This window comes from Rhinoraja longicauda, chromosome 19 (genome assembly GCF_053455715.1).
Source record: "Rhinoraja longicauda isolate Sanriku21f chromosome 19, sRhiLon1.1, whole genome shotgun sequence".
NCBI lineage: Eukaryota > Metazoa > Chordata > Chondrichthyes > Rajiformes > Arhynchobatidae > Rhinoraja > Rhinoraja longicauda.
In genome coordinates this window covers 35,730,168-35,741,684 of record NC_135971.1, presented here as the reverse complement: position 1 = coordinate 35,741,684, position 11,517 = coordinate 35,730,168, and positions in this window count along the sequence as shown.

Sequence of the window (11,517 nt, the reverse complement as noted above, 5' to 3'; positions counted from 1 at the left end):
AAATGGTTCGAGGCGGACAGCTCCTTTTTGAAGGTGCAAGATTCAGTATCTACCGAGATTATTCGGCAGAAGTCTACAAGAAAAGAGGGCAGTTCATTGAGACAAAGAGAATTTTGAAGAAGGTACCTGATTTGAGATACAGTTTGCTTTATCCCGCAAGACTAAGAGTCTCCTACAAGTCCAAGGAGCTTTTTTTTACAGACCACGAAAAAGCACTGGAATATGCTAAAGATGTCGGTAACATGATCATAGACTGAAGAATTTACATTACTCCTTAGGAGTCCCGCCAGATCTAAAAGGACCGTTAAAGTTCTTTTAAGAGCTTTGAGGATATCCTGAAACCGAAATGGATGGAGGACATTGGATAAAACCGTGATCTTTTTTGTTTTCTCTGTTTACTAATCATTGTTATTATCTGGATACTCATATCTAACGATATATGTAACAACCAATACTTATTAAATATCTATATTACCACTAAAAACTATTAACAAAATTATTAACATTAACATTAATCATAAAAATTTAATACTGTATATGATTGATAACAATGATTAATAATTAACAGTCTTCGATTAACATAGAAATGTATTACACAATTATATTATATAGGAAGATATGCAAGAGGTAAATTAGCCTAAGTCAAAATAAAGTTTGACGGTTTTTCTCTTTAATTTTTAATTTAAAATTAAATTTATGATAGATTTAGCGGGAAAAATTAATATGATATGTAGAGAATAAACGTAGTGAATTTTTGCTGTTCTAAAAATTTTCTGCAAGGATACGTGCTTATGTATGCATACATATGGGGATGTATATATATATATATGTGGATATCGGGTGTGTGTATGTATGGGTAGGTAAATAAGTTTGTTACTCCCAAAGAAGATATATGAATGTTAGAAATAACCCTTTATTTCCTTTACGCACGGAGCTGGAATTTTTTTTTTTTTTACAAAGGCTACGGAGGTCTTTAGAATTCTAGCCACGTTAGTGTGGCTATCACTAACTACACTAATTGTAGAGGTAGTTTCTTTTCTTTCACCCTATATTAATCAACTCTATCACTTTTCTCTTTTTAAATATTTTTATAACTTAATGTTTGAATGGAAAAATAAGACAAATACAAGGAGATGTGCTCGGAAGAGCGATGTATATGATTTTAAATTCATCTATTCGAGGTTCGGGAGCAGGGTCAGGTTCTGTGTGTTGTACCTTCTGCTCGGTTATAGACCACCTTAGAAACAATATGCAAGATATTAATATGACAAGAGGGGGTCAGGGAATAACATTTTGTAGTTGGAATGTCAAGGGAATCAATGAACCAATTAAGAGAGGCAAAGTTTTGGCACATCTAAATTTAATCAAAACTGATATAATATTTCTTCAAGAAACACACCTTAAGAAGGAATCTCAATATAGACTTAAAGCTAAGTGGATTGCTGAATCATATCATTCCTCCTTTTCCCACAAGTCCAGAGGAGTTGCAATACTAATTCGTAAAGGAATACCTTTTAAGAACTCCTCAACAATAGTGGATATTGAGGGTAGATATATTATATTAGTTGGAGAGTTAAATGGAGAAAAGGTGATTCTTCTTAATGTTTACGGGCCTAATTTCGATAACCCTATGTTCTTTAATAAAACATTTAATAAAATTCCTGAATTTACACAATATAAATTAATAATTGGAGGAGACTTCAATTGTACATTAGATTCATACTTAGATAGATCATCAATGCAAAAAAAAGTAAAATCTCAATCAAGTGTATTTCTAAATTCATTTATTAATACCACTAATATTAAGGATGTCTGGAGAATAGAAAACCCAATTGGACGGGAATATTCATTTTACTCACCAGTACACAAAACATACTCAAGAATAGATTATTTTTTAGTTGACTCTACGTTTATTCCATTTATTTATAATTCTAAATATCATAACATTATAATTTCAGATCATGCACCTGTAACATTCATGATTAAATTAAATGGAATGTCCGAGAAACAAGCATATTGGAGATTTAACCCACAAATTGTGAACGAAAAGTCATGCCAGGAATATATTATTAAACAGATTCAAATATTTTTTGAGGTAAATGACAACCCTGACACACCTATTTCTCTTATGTGGGAAACGTTTAAAGCGTATGTTCGAGGTACATTAATTTCTGCTCAAGCTTTTTATAATAAAGAGAACAGGATCAAGCAACAAACATTGGAAAGTGAAATCAAACAACTAGATATAGAAAATGCGAGAATGCCATCTACTCTAAAATATAATAAAATTGCGGTATTGAAATATAAATTAAATAAAATGTATTCAGAACAAGTAATAAAACTCTATCAAAAAACAAAACAATTACATTTTGAATTTGGAGACAAACCACAAAAACTATTAGCACGTCAGTTACGAAAAATGGAAGGGGAAAAAATAATTCATAAAATTAGAACAGAGACAGGAGAATTATTAAAAATGCCCAAGGACATAAATGATAGATTTCTCCAATATTATCAGAGCCTTTATTCAACTAAAACCGTAGCACAATCAGAAGGAATAGCAGATTTAAAAAAAAAATGTAATTTAAAAGGTTTAGATTCAAATGATAGAGAAGTATTAGAAAGGGAGATTTCGACAAAGGATATTGAGGAGTCTATTGGTTCTTTAAAAAATGGTAAAGCAGTAGGACCAGATGGTTTAGGCTCCGAATTTTATAAAAAATTTTATGATTTGCTTAGCCCACGTTTACATAGACTGTATGAGTATATATATACTCAACAGAAACTTCCAGACACTCTAAATGAATCTATAATAACACTTATTCCTAAAGCTGATAAAGCTCCGGAAGACCCGGGATCATACAGAGCAATTGCACTTTTAAATACAGATCAAAAAATTTTAACTAAAATACTAGCGTATAGATTAAGTACAGTGATGAATAAATTAATACACCCTGACCAAACAGGCTTCATTCAGAAACGATACTCATACTATAATCTAAGAAGATTATTTAATATTATATATTCCAAGAGAATTATTAATGAAGATCTAGCAATAATCTCACTTGATGCTGAAAAAGCATTTGATCAGGTTGAATGGTCTTATTTATTTTCGGTGATGGAAAATATGCAGCTAGGGGAGAAATTCTGTACATGGATAAAACTGTTATATACAAATCCCACGGCCAGAATATTTACAAACCAAAGGTTGTCATCGAAATTTAGCCTATCTAGAGGCTGTAGACAAGGATGCCCGTTATCCCCATTATTATTTGCGCTTGCTATTGAGCCACTGGCAGAAAGAGTTAGGGGGCATCCGGAAATACATGGATATAACACAAAGGACACAGTGAATAAAATTTCTTTATACGCAGATGACGTATTAATTTACATTACAAAACCAGAAATTAGTATTCCAAACTTATTAAAGCTAATAACCCAATTTGGTTCACTTTCAGGATACAGAATAAATTGGAATAAAAGCGAAATTATGCCAATAAGGGAACATAATAAACAGATAATACAACAATTTCCATTTAAAATAGTAAATGAAAAATTTAAATATCTAGGTATCTATGTAACTAAGATATATACATCATTATTTAAAGCAAATTTCCCCCCATTACTGAACAAACTACATAAGAATATTCAATATTGGAAAACACTCCCTATCTCAATGGTTGGCAAAATTAATGCCATAAAAATGATTTTTTTACCGCAAATATTATACCTTTTTCAGACAATTCCGATATATCTGACAAAAAACTTTTTTTAAAAATTGGACTCTATTGTTAATGATTTTATCTGGGATTATAAGAATCATAGGATAAACAAAAGACACTTGTGTAAATCAAAAATAAATGGAGGCCTGGCTTTACCCAATTTTTTGTTTTATTTCTGGGCAGTTAATATTAAAAATATGAATTTCTGGTTGGAAGAAATAGATCATCAACCAGACTGGTTAAAAATGGAAAAGGAAGATTGTTTACCTTTTGATATTGGTTCGATATTATTTGCTACGTCTAAATTAAACAAAAAAATTTATAGGGAAAACCCTATAATATTTAGTGCTATACGAATTTGGAAACAATTAAAAAAGACATTAAAATTAGATAATTTATCACTTTTTCTTCCAATTGTGAATAATCCTTTGTTTAAGCCTTCATGGGTAGACGGGGGTTTTACACAATGGAAGGATTATGGAATTAAAAATATGGGACAACTTTATAAGGAAGGCACCTTTCTGACATTTCAGGAGTTGCAACAGACTTATGGTCTTCGTGGAAATGATTATTTCAGATATCTTCAACTTAGAGATTATGTAAAATCGAACTCCCAAAATTTTCGAATTAGAAATTCAGAAATTCTTGATGAATGTTGGAACAAACATCCTAATACAGAAAAATTAATATCTTATATATATAATATCTTATTAGACAGTGACATTCCCTCCACGGACTTATACAGACAAAAATGGGAAAAAGAATTAAACCAAGTAATAACGAAAGATACTTGGGAAGAAAGTTTGCAACATATACATCAGTGTTCACTAAACGCCAGACATTCTCTAATACAATTTAAAGTAATACATAGGTTACACTATTCAAAAACAAAACTACATAAAATTTTCCAACATATCTCACCTAAATGTGATAAATGTCAACATTTAGAAGCTACATTATTTCATATGTTTGCAAACTGTATAAAAATTAAAAAATTCTGGGTAAATATTTTTAGCATAATATCTAAAGTAACCAGCACACAATTGGACCCAGATCCAAAATTAATTATACTCGGAATATTAGAATTAAATCAAACATTTAGAACAACACAAAGAAACTTTATTAATTATAGTTTAATAACAGGAAAAAAATTAATTCTAAAATTTTGGAAAGGCACTACGGCCCCCACAATCAAAATGTGGATTATAGAAATGACGGAGACCTTAAACGTGGAAAGAATCAGATTTTCCCTGTTGGACAAACAGGAATTATTCATTGGAACATGGTCTCCTTTTATTGATTACTTAAAGGGTCAGAATAGTTCAGCACAGGAACCTGACTAGCACTCGGACTAAAGAATGGATGAAATGCTATACTTTGAAATGTACGAATATATCTCGAATGAAGTTTTTGTTATTTTAATAAATTTTTCCATTCTTCTTTAACTAACTTTTTCCTTATTTTTTTTTTTTTTTTTTTGGTTTTTTAAAAAATTTGTTTTTGTTTTTATTTTTCTTCTCTCTCTTTTCTTTCTTTACTTCATCTATTTCTTTAGTTCTATCTTGTTTAAAAAAAAAAAAAGGGGTAAAAGGTATTGGAGACAATATAATAATAATTGACAATATTATCAATTTAAAAATGTATGACTGTAAAGATGTAAACAGGTTATGTACCTATCTCCAATAAAAAATTATATTATAACATTCCCCTATGTACCTGGGTCCTGGACTTTCTCACCGCCAGGCCCCAAGTGGTCAAGATGGGGAGACATACATCTAACCCCCTCACCCTGAACACAGGATTCCCCCCAGGGTTGCGTCCATGATTACAAGATGGCCGCGCCGTTGTGTTTGGCTGCCTGTCGTCGCTCACCTAGAGATCCTAGTGTTTTGCGAGCCACTTTGGTCAACGAACGCCGAACCCTCCTGATGATCCGACCCTCCGTCGTCGACTTCTTCAGTCCAGGTCCCGGACAAAGTTTCTCTCAGTGATCGCTCCTCTATCAACTCCCGGTAGATGTGCGGGCCCAGCCTTACATCCACCGCCGTACGAACCGCGTTAGGAGGCGGGGTAAACGCGTGGGGACATTTGAAAAGTTAAAAAACCTCGCCCGCGCTCATCCAACATCGGCCTACCTCGCCCAGCGCTGCGAAGTCGGACCTGGTCGTCCTTACCGCTCCATCCATCGGCGCTCCCTCGAGCTCAGGTATGCCTCTCTCCAAACGATCATCCCGGTCAGAAGGCAGTGGAGGCCAGTTCGTTGGATGCTTTCAAGAGAGAGCTGGATAGAGCTCTTAAGGATAGCGGAGTGAGGGGGTATGGGGAGAAGGCAGGAACGGGGTACTGATTGAGAGTGATCAGCCATGATCGCATTGAATGGCGGTGCTGGCTCGAAGGGCTGAATGGCCTACTCCTGCACCTATTGTCTATTGTCTATTGTCCCCGGACTGCCGGCCCGCGGGCTCCCAGCAAGGCCATCTGTGAAGCGCAGCGGCGTGGTCTCCCTGAACCTCCGCCCGCTGGCGTGGGAGCCGCTACCAGACCGAAGCTTACCTGCCGTACCTGCTAAAGTGGCCCTGATCAACGCAAGATCCCTACAGAACAATACCTTTATCCTCAACGACTTCTTCACCACCCGTGGATTGGACTTCTTACTTGTCACAGAAACCTGGCTTAACCCTGATGAGCTTGCTCCACTCGTGGAACTCTGTCCTGATGACTGTAACTTCTTCAGCTCGCCTAGGCTCTCCGGACGCGGTGGGGGCTTAGCCAATGTGTTTAAAAAACATTTTAACTGCCGCTTCATGAACGCTGATCATTTCTCCAGTTTCGAGGTGCAACTAATTAAAGTAGGCCTAGCCTGTCCCCTCTTAATTGTTCTTGTGTATCGCCCACCAAAAATGCATAAGGGCTTCATCACCCAATTTGCTGATCTGATTTCTAACATTTTGCCCAAATTTGACCGGGTCATGATTCTTGGTGACTTTAACATTCATGTTTCCTGTCCCACTAAGCCTCTTTTGAGTGAATTTATGCACCTGGTTGAGTCCTTTAATCTGACTCTTCACACCACGGGACCCACTCACAAGTTAGGCCATACACTCGACCTAGTGTTATCGTCCGGATTCCCAATCTACAACATTGAAACTACTGAAGCCTGTCTATCGGACCACAGCGCTATCATTTTTGACGCATCTCTGCCTTTATCTCCCGCAAAATCTCATCTCCCTGTTCGTTACTCCCGCGACATAAATTCATTGACTGCCAGTAAATTCTCCGAGGCTCTCACAGCTGCCCCCAACATTTGCACTATTGAGGCTTCTCACCCCATCTCAGCACTAAGGATCTCACCTCTTTATTTAATATCACTTGCACTTCCATCCTGGATTCTATCGCTCCCCTTAAAATGAAAAAGCCTAAGCCCAAAGGTCGGCCTTGGCTCAATGACACCACCAGAGCCCTAAGAAGGGAGTGCAGAAAATCAGAACGGAGGTGGAAATGTGACAAGCTTCAAATTTCCTTCGAAATTCTGAGAAACAATCTTCTCAAATACCAGGTAGCAGTAAAGTCTGCTAGAGCACAATACTTCTCCGACCTTATCTCCAAAAACTCTCATAACTCCAAGGTCCTATTTAGCACAATTACCTCTGTCATATGTCCCGCCCCCAGCACCAGCTTAGTTGGGTCCCCTGCTAAGTGCGAAGAATTCGCTAAATTTTTCACCAACAAAGTTGAGAACATTAGAATGAACATTTGCCTTCCCACCCGTGACCTAGCTGTCTCACTAGTCTGTTCATCTAAATTGGACTGTTTCCAACCCGTCACTCTATCCTCCCTTGCAAAGCTTGTCTCCGCTATGAAACCTGCAACTTGCCCCCTTGATCCTGCCCCCACTGCCCTTCTGAAGGATGTCATTGCAATAGCCGGTCCCAGCATCCTCTCTATTATCAACAGTTCTCTGGCCACTGGCACTGTTCCAACCTGTTTCAAGCACGCGGTGGTCCAGCCCCTACTGAAAAAACCTAACCAAGACCCCACCTTGCCTGGCAACTGCAGACCCATTTCCAAACTGCCATTCCTGTCAAAAGTCCTTGAAATGGCAATTCTAAACCAATTAGTGCCCTACCTACACCAAAACACCATCCTGGAAAGTTTCCAGTCAGGTTTCAGAGCCCACCACAGCACAGAGTCTGCCTTGTTGAAGGTACACAACGACCTGCTTCTCGCCATCGACACCGGCGACTGTGCAATCCTGCTTGTTCTCGATCTCAACGCAGCGTTCGATACTGTGGACCACACCATCCTTATTGACCGTCTCCGGTACGCGGTTGACATTGATGGCACTGCCCTGAGCTGGTTCGTTTCCTACATCAAAGAAAGGAGTTTCGCCATCAACATAGGCAGTTTTTCCTCTTCTCCAGCTAGCCTCTCCTGCGGAGTTCCACGGCATTTCTTTCCACTGCTATGCTGATGACACTCAGCTTTACCTCCTCCTGAAACCCAACAACCAGTCAAATTTAAACAGCCTCTTACACTGCCTTGAGGACATAAAATGTTGGATGGCACAGAACTTCCTCCAATTAAACGAGAGCAAGTCTGAGGTCATCCTATTCGGCCCCCCCGACTCCATCAAATCGATAACAGGCAGTCTTGGAAGCCTATCCTGCCTAGTCAAACCGCATGTCAAAAACCTCGGCGTGATATTTGACTCTGCATTAAAGTTTGACAAGCAAGTCAACGCTGTGGTAAAAGCCAGCTTCTTCCAACTTCGTACCATAGCTAAAATCAAACCTTTCCTCCAATTCGACGACACTGAAAAAAATCATTCACGCTTTCATTTCCTCCCGCCTAGACTACTGCAACTCCCTATACACTGGGATCAGCCAATCATCCCTGTCCCGCCTGCAACTGGTCCAAAACGCCGCAGCGAGACTCCTGACGGGTACCCATAAAAGGGACCACATCACGCCGATTCTGGCCTCTCTCCACTGGCTCCCTGTACGGTACAGAATCGACTTCAAGCTACTCCTATTCACATATAAAGCCCTAAATGGGCATTCCCCCCCCTACATCAAAAATCTTCTAACCCACCTCTAACTCCAGGTCCCTCAGGTCGGCCGACTTGGGGCTACTCACTATCCCGCGGTCTAGGCTTAAGCTCAGGGGTGACCGTGCTTTTGCGTTTGCAGCTCCTAGACTGTGGAACAGCATTCCTCTCCCCATCAGAACTGCCCCCTCCATCGACTCCTTTAAGTCCAAGCTCAAAACCTATTTCTACTCCCTAGCGTTTGAGGCCCATTGAGGAGGCGCTGTGAACTGTTTTGTATGTGCTGTTATGTTTGTGTGCTACTGTATGTTTCATTTTTTCCTTAGTACCTAATCAGATGTACAGCACTTTGGTCAACGTAGGTTGTTTTTAAATGTGCTATACAAATAAAATTGACTTGACTTGACTTAACCCCCTACTGTACTCCCTGTACACACATGACTGTGTGGCCAGGTTAAGCTCCAACTCCATCATCAAGTTTGCTGATGACACTCTGGTGGTGGGCCTGATCTCCGACAACGATGGGAAGGCCTACCGGGAGGAGATGGCTGATCTGGCACTCTGGTGTCAGGACAACAGCCTACTCTTGAATGTCTCGAAGGCCATCCGAGGACGTACACGCCACTGGAGATAAATGGGATTACTGTGGGTAGGGTGAGCAGCTTTAAATACCTGGGAGTCCACATCACAGAAGATCTGACATGGACAACACACATTGCCGCACTGGTGAGTAAGGCAAGGCAGTGCCTTTACCACCTCAGACATTTGAGGAAATTCAGAGTCTCTTTGAGGATCCTTCAGTGCTTCTACTCTGGGGCTGTAGAAAGCATCTTGTCCGGAAACATCACAATCTGGTTTGGGAATAGCTCTGCCCAGGACAGGAAGGCTCTGCGGAGAGTAGTGCATTCGGTTGAACGCACTATGGGAACTACACTCGCCCCCTGCAGGACCTATACATCAGGAGGTGCAGATCCAGAGACAGCAACATTATGGGGGACCCCTACCACCCCAGCAACGGACTGTTCCAGTTGCTACGGTCAGGCAAACGCCTCCGCTGTCACGCTGCGGAAACAGAGAGGATGAGACGGAGTTTCTTCCCACAGGCCATCAGGACTGTTAACTCTCATATCACCAGGGACTAACTTGATTTACTGTATTAATTTTTTTTTGTGTTAAAAAAACAAACTATTCTGATTTGTAGTTTTAGCACAATCCGCAGGCGTTGCCACTTTCATTTCACTGCACATCTTGTATATGTATGTGACAAATAAAGTTGACTTGACTTGCCTGGACTTGCCTCTTTGTAGGGTACGTCGAACAATCACTGTTCCAGGTGCACACTGGCCCTATCGCCAAACTCTACCTCCGCTAATTGACGACTGCATCGGTGCTACCTCCTGCACCCATGCAGAACTTACTGATTTCATTAACTTTAATACTAATTTCCATCCTGCACTCAAATTCCCTTGGACCATCTCCGACATCTCCCTACCTTTTCTTGATCTCAACGTCTCCATGACAGGAGACAGACTATCAACTGACATCTATTACAAGCCCACTGACTGCCACAGCTATCTAGATGACACATCTTCCCACCCTGCTTCCTGTAAAGACTCTACCCCTACTCCCAATTCCTCCGTCTATGCCACATTTGCGCCCAAGATGAGGTGTTCCATACCAGGTCATCGGAGATGTCCTCATTCTTTAGGGCAGTGCTTCCCAAAGTGGGGTATGCGTACCCCCAGTGGTACACGAAGGGTTCACTGGGGGTACGCGGCAATTTTTAGCTATGTCCTACTGAAACATAGATTCATTATTAGAAAAAAAAACTGTGGTTACGAATTATTTTATACATACATATTTGTAACTGAATCCTATATATTGCATGAATTCTCCAACTCAAGTTGTGATCGCTGCTGCATTTGGGTAGTTTGCAGACTCCCGCGCGACAACTCGTAAATTTTATTTTTTCACGTTTTGCGACAACTCATAAATCTTTTTTCAAGCCCTTAAATTTTCAATTATGGATCATTGGTTAAAAACTGGGTGTATATTACGCCCAAAGACAGCAATAAGGAAAATAGAAGTATCCGCAGACAACGAGAAATCGTCGATATATCTGGACCATATGAATGTAATGAAATTGAGATGGGTGTGGCATCTGCCATCTCTAAAGAACCAACTATGAAGATGGAGAAGAAACGTCGTAAGTACGATGTAAATTACTTGAAATATGGATTTTCATGGAAGGGAGATGAAGATGAACCGGCTCCATTATGTGTCATTTGTCATGAAATTTTAACAAATGAGAGTATGAAACCTTCCAACTTGAAGCGCCATTTTGAATGGAAACATAGCGAATACAAAGCCAAACCTGTGGAATTTTTCGAGAATAAACTTAAAGATTTTTTTAAAACTCAGAAAATAATGTGGGGCCTGACAGGAAGTGAGAATAAAAAAGCCTTTGTGGCGCCACCTTGTGGCCAAGCCACTTGTCCCTCCAACCTTCGATTGTCGAGCTCTCACCTGATCTGGGCCACCAAATCACGCGGTAAGGAGGGGGGGGGGCGGGCCAGGGGTGTGAGTCTGGAGACCGACGGAGTTGGATTTTAACTGGTGTGCTCTCGAACAACGACAACGTTAAGCATTAACTGAATGCCATGTATATGGAAGCAAATCAGAACCCATTTTGAACTTAAACCTATATCTCTCGCTTTGCCAATTGCAAACAACCCCACATTCAAGCCA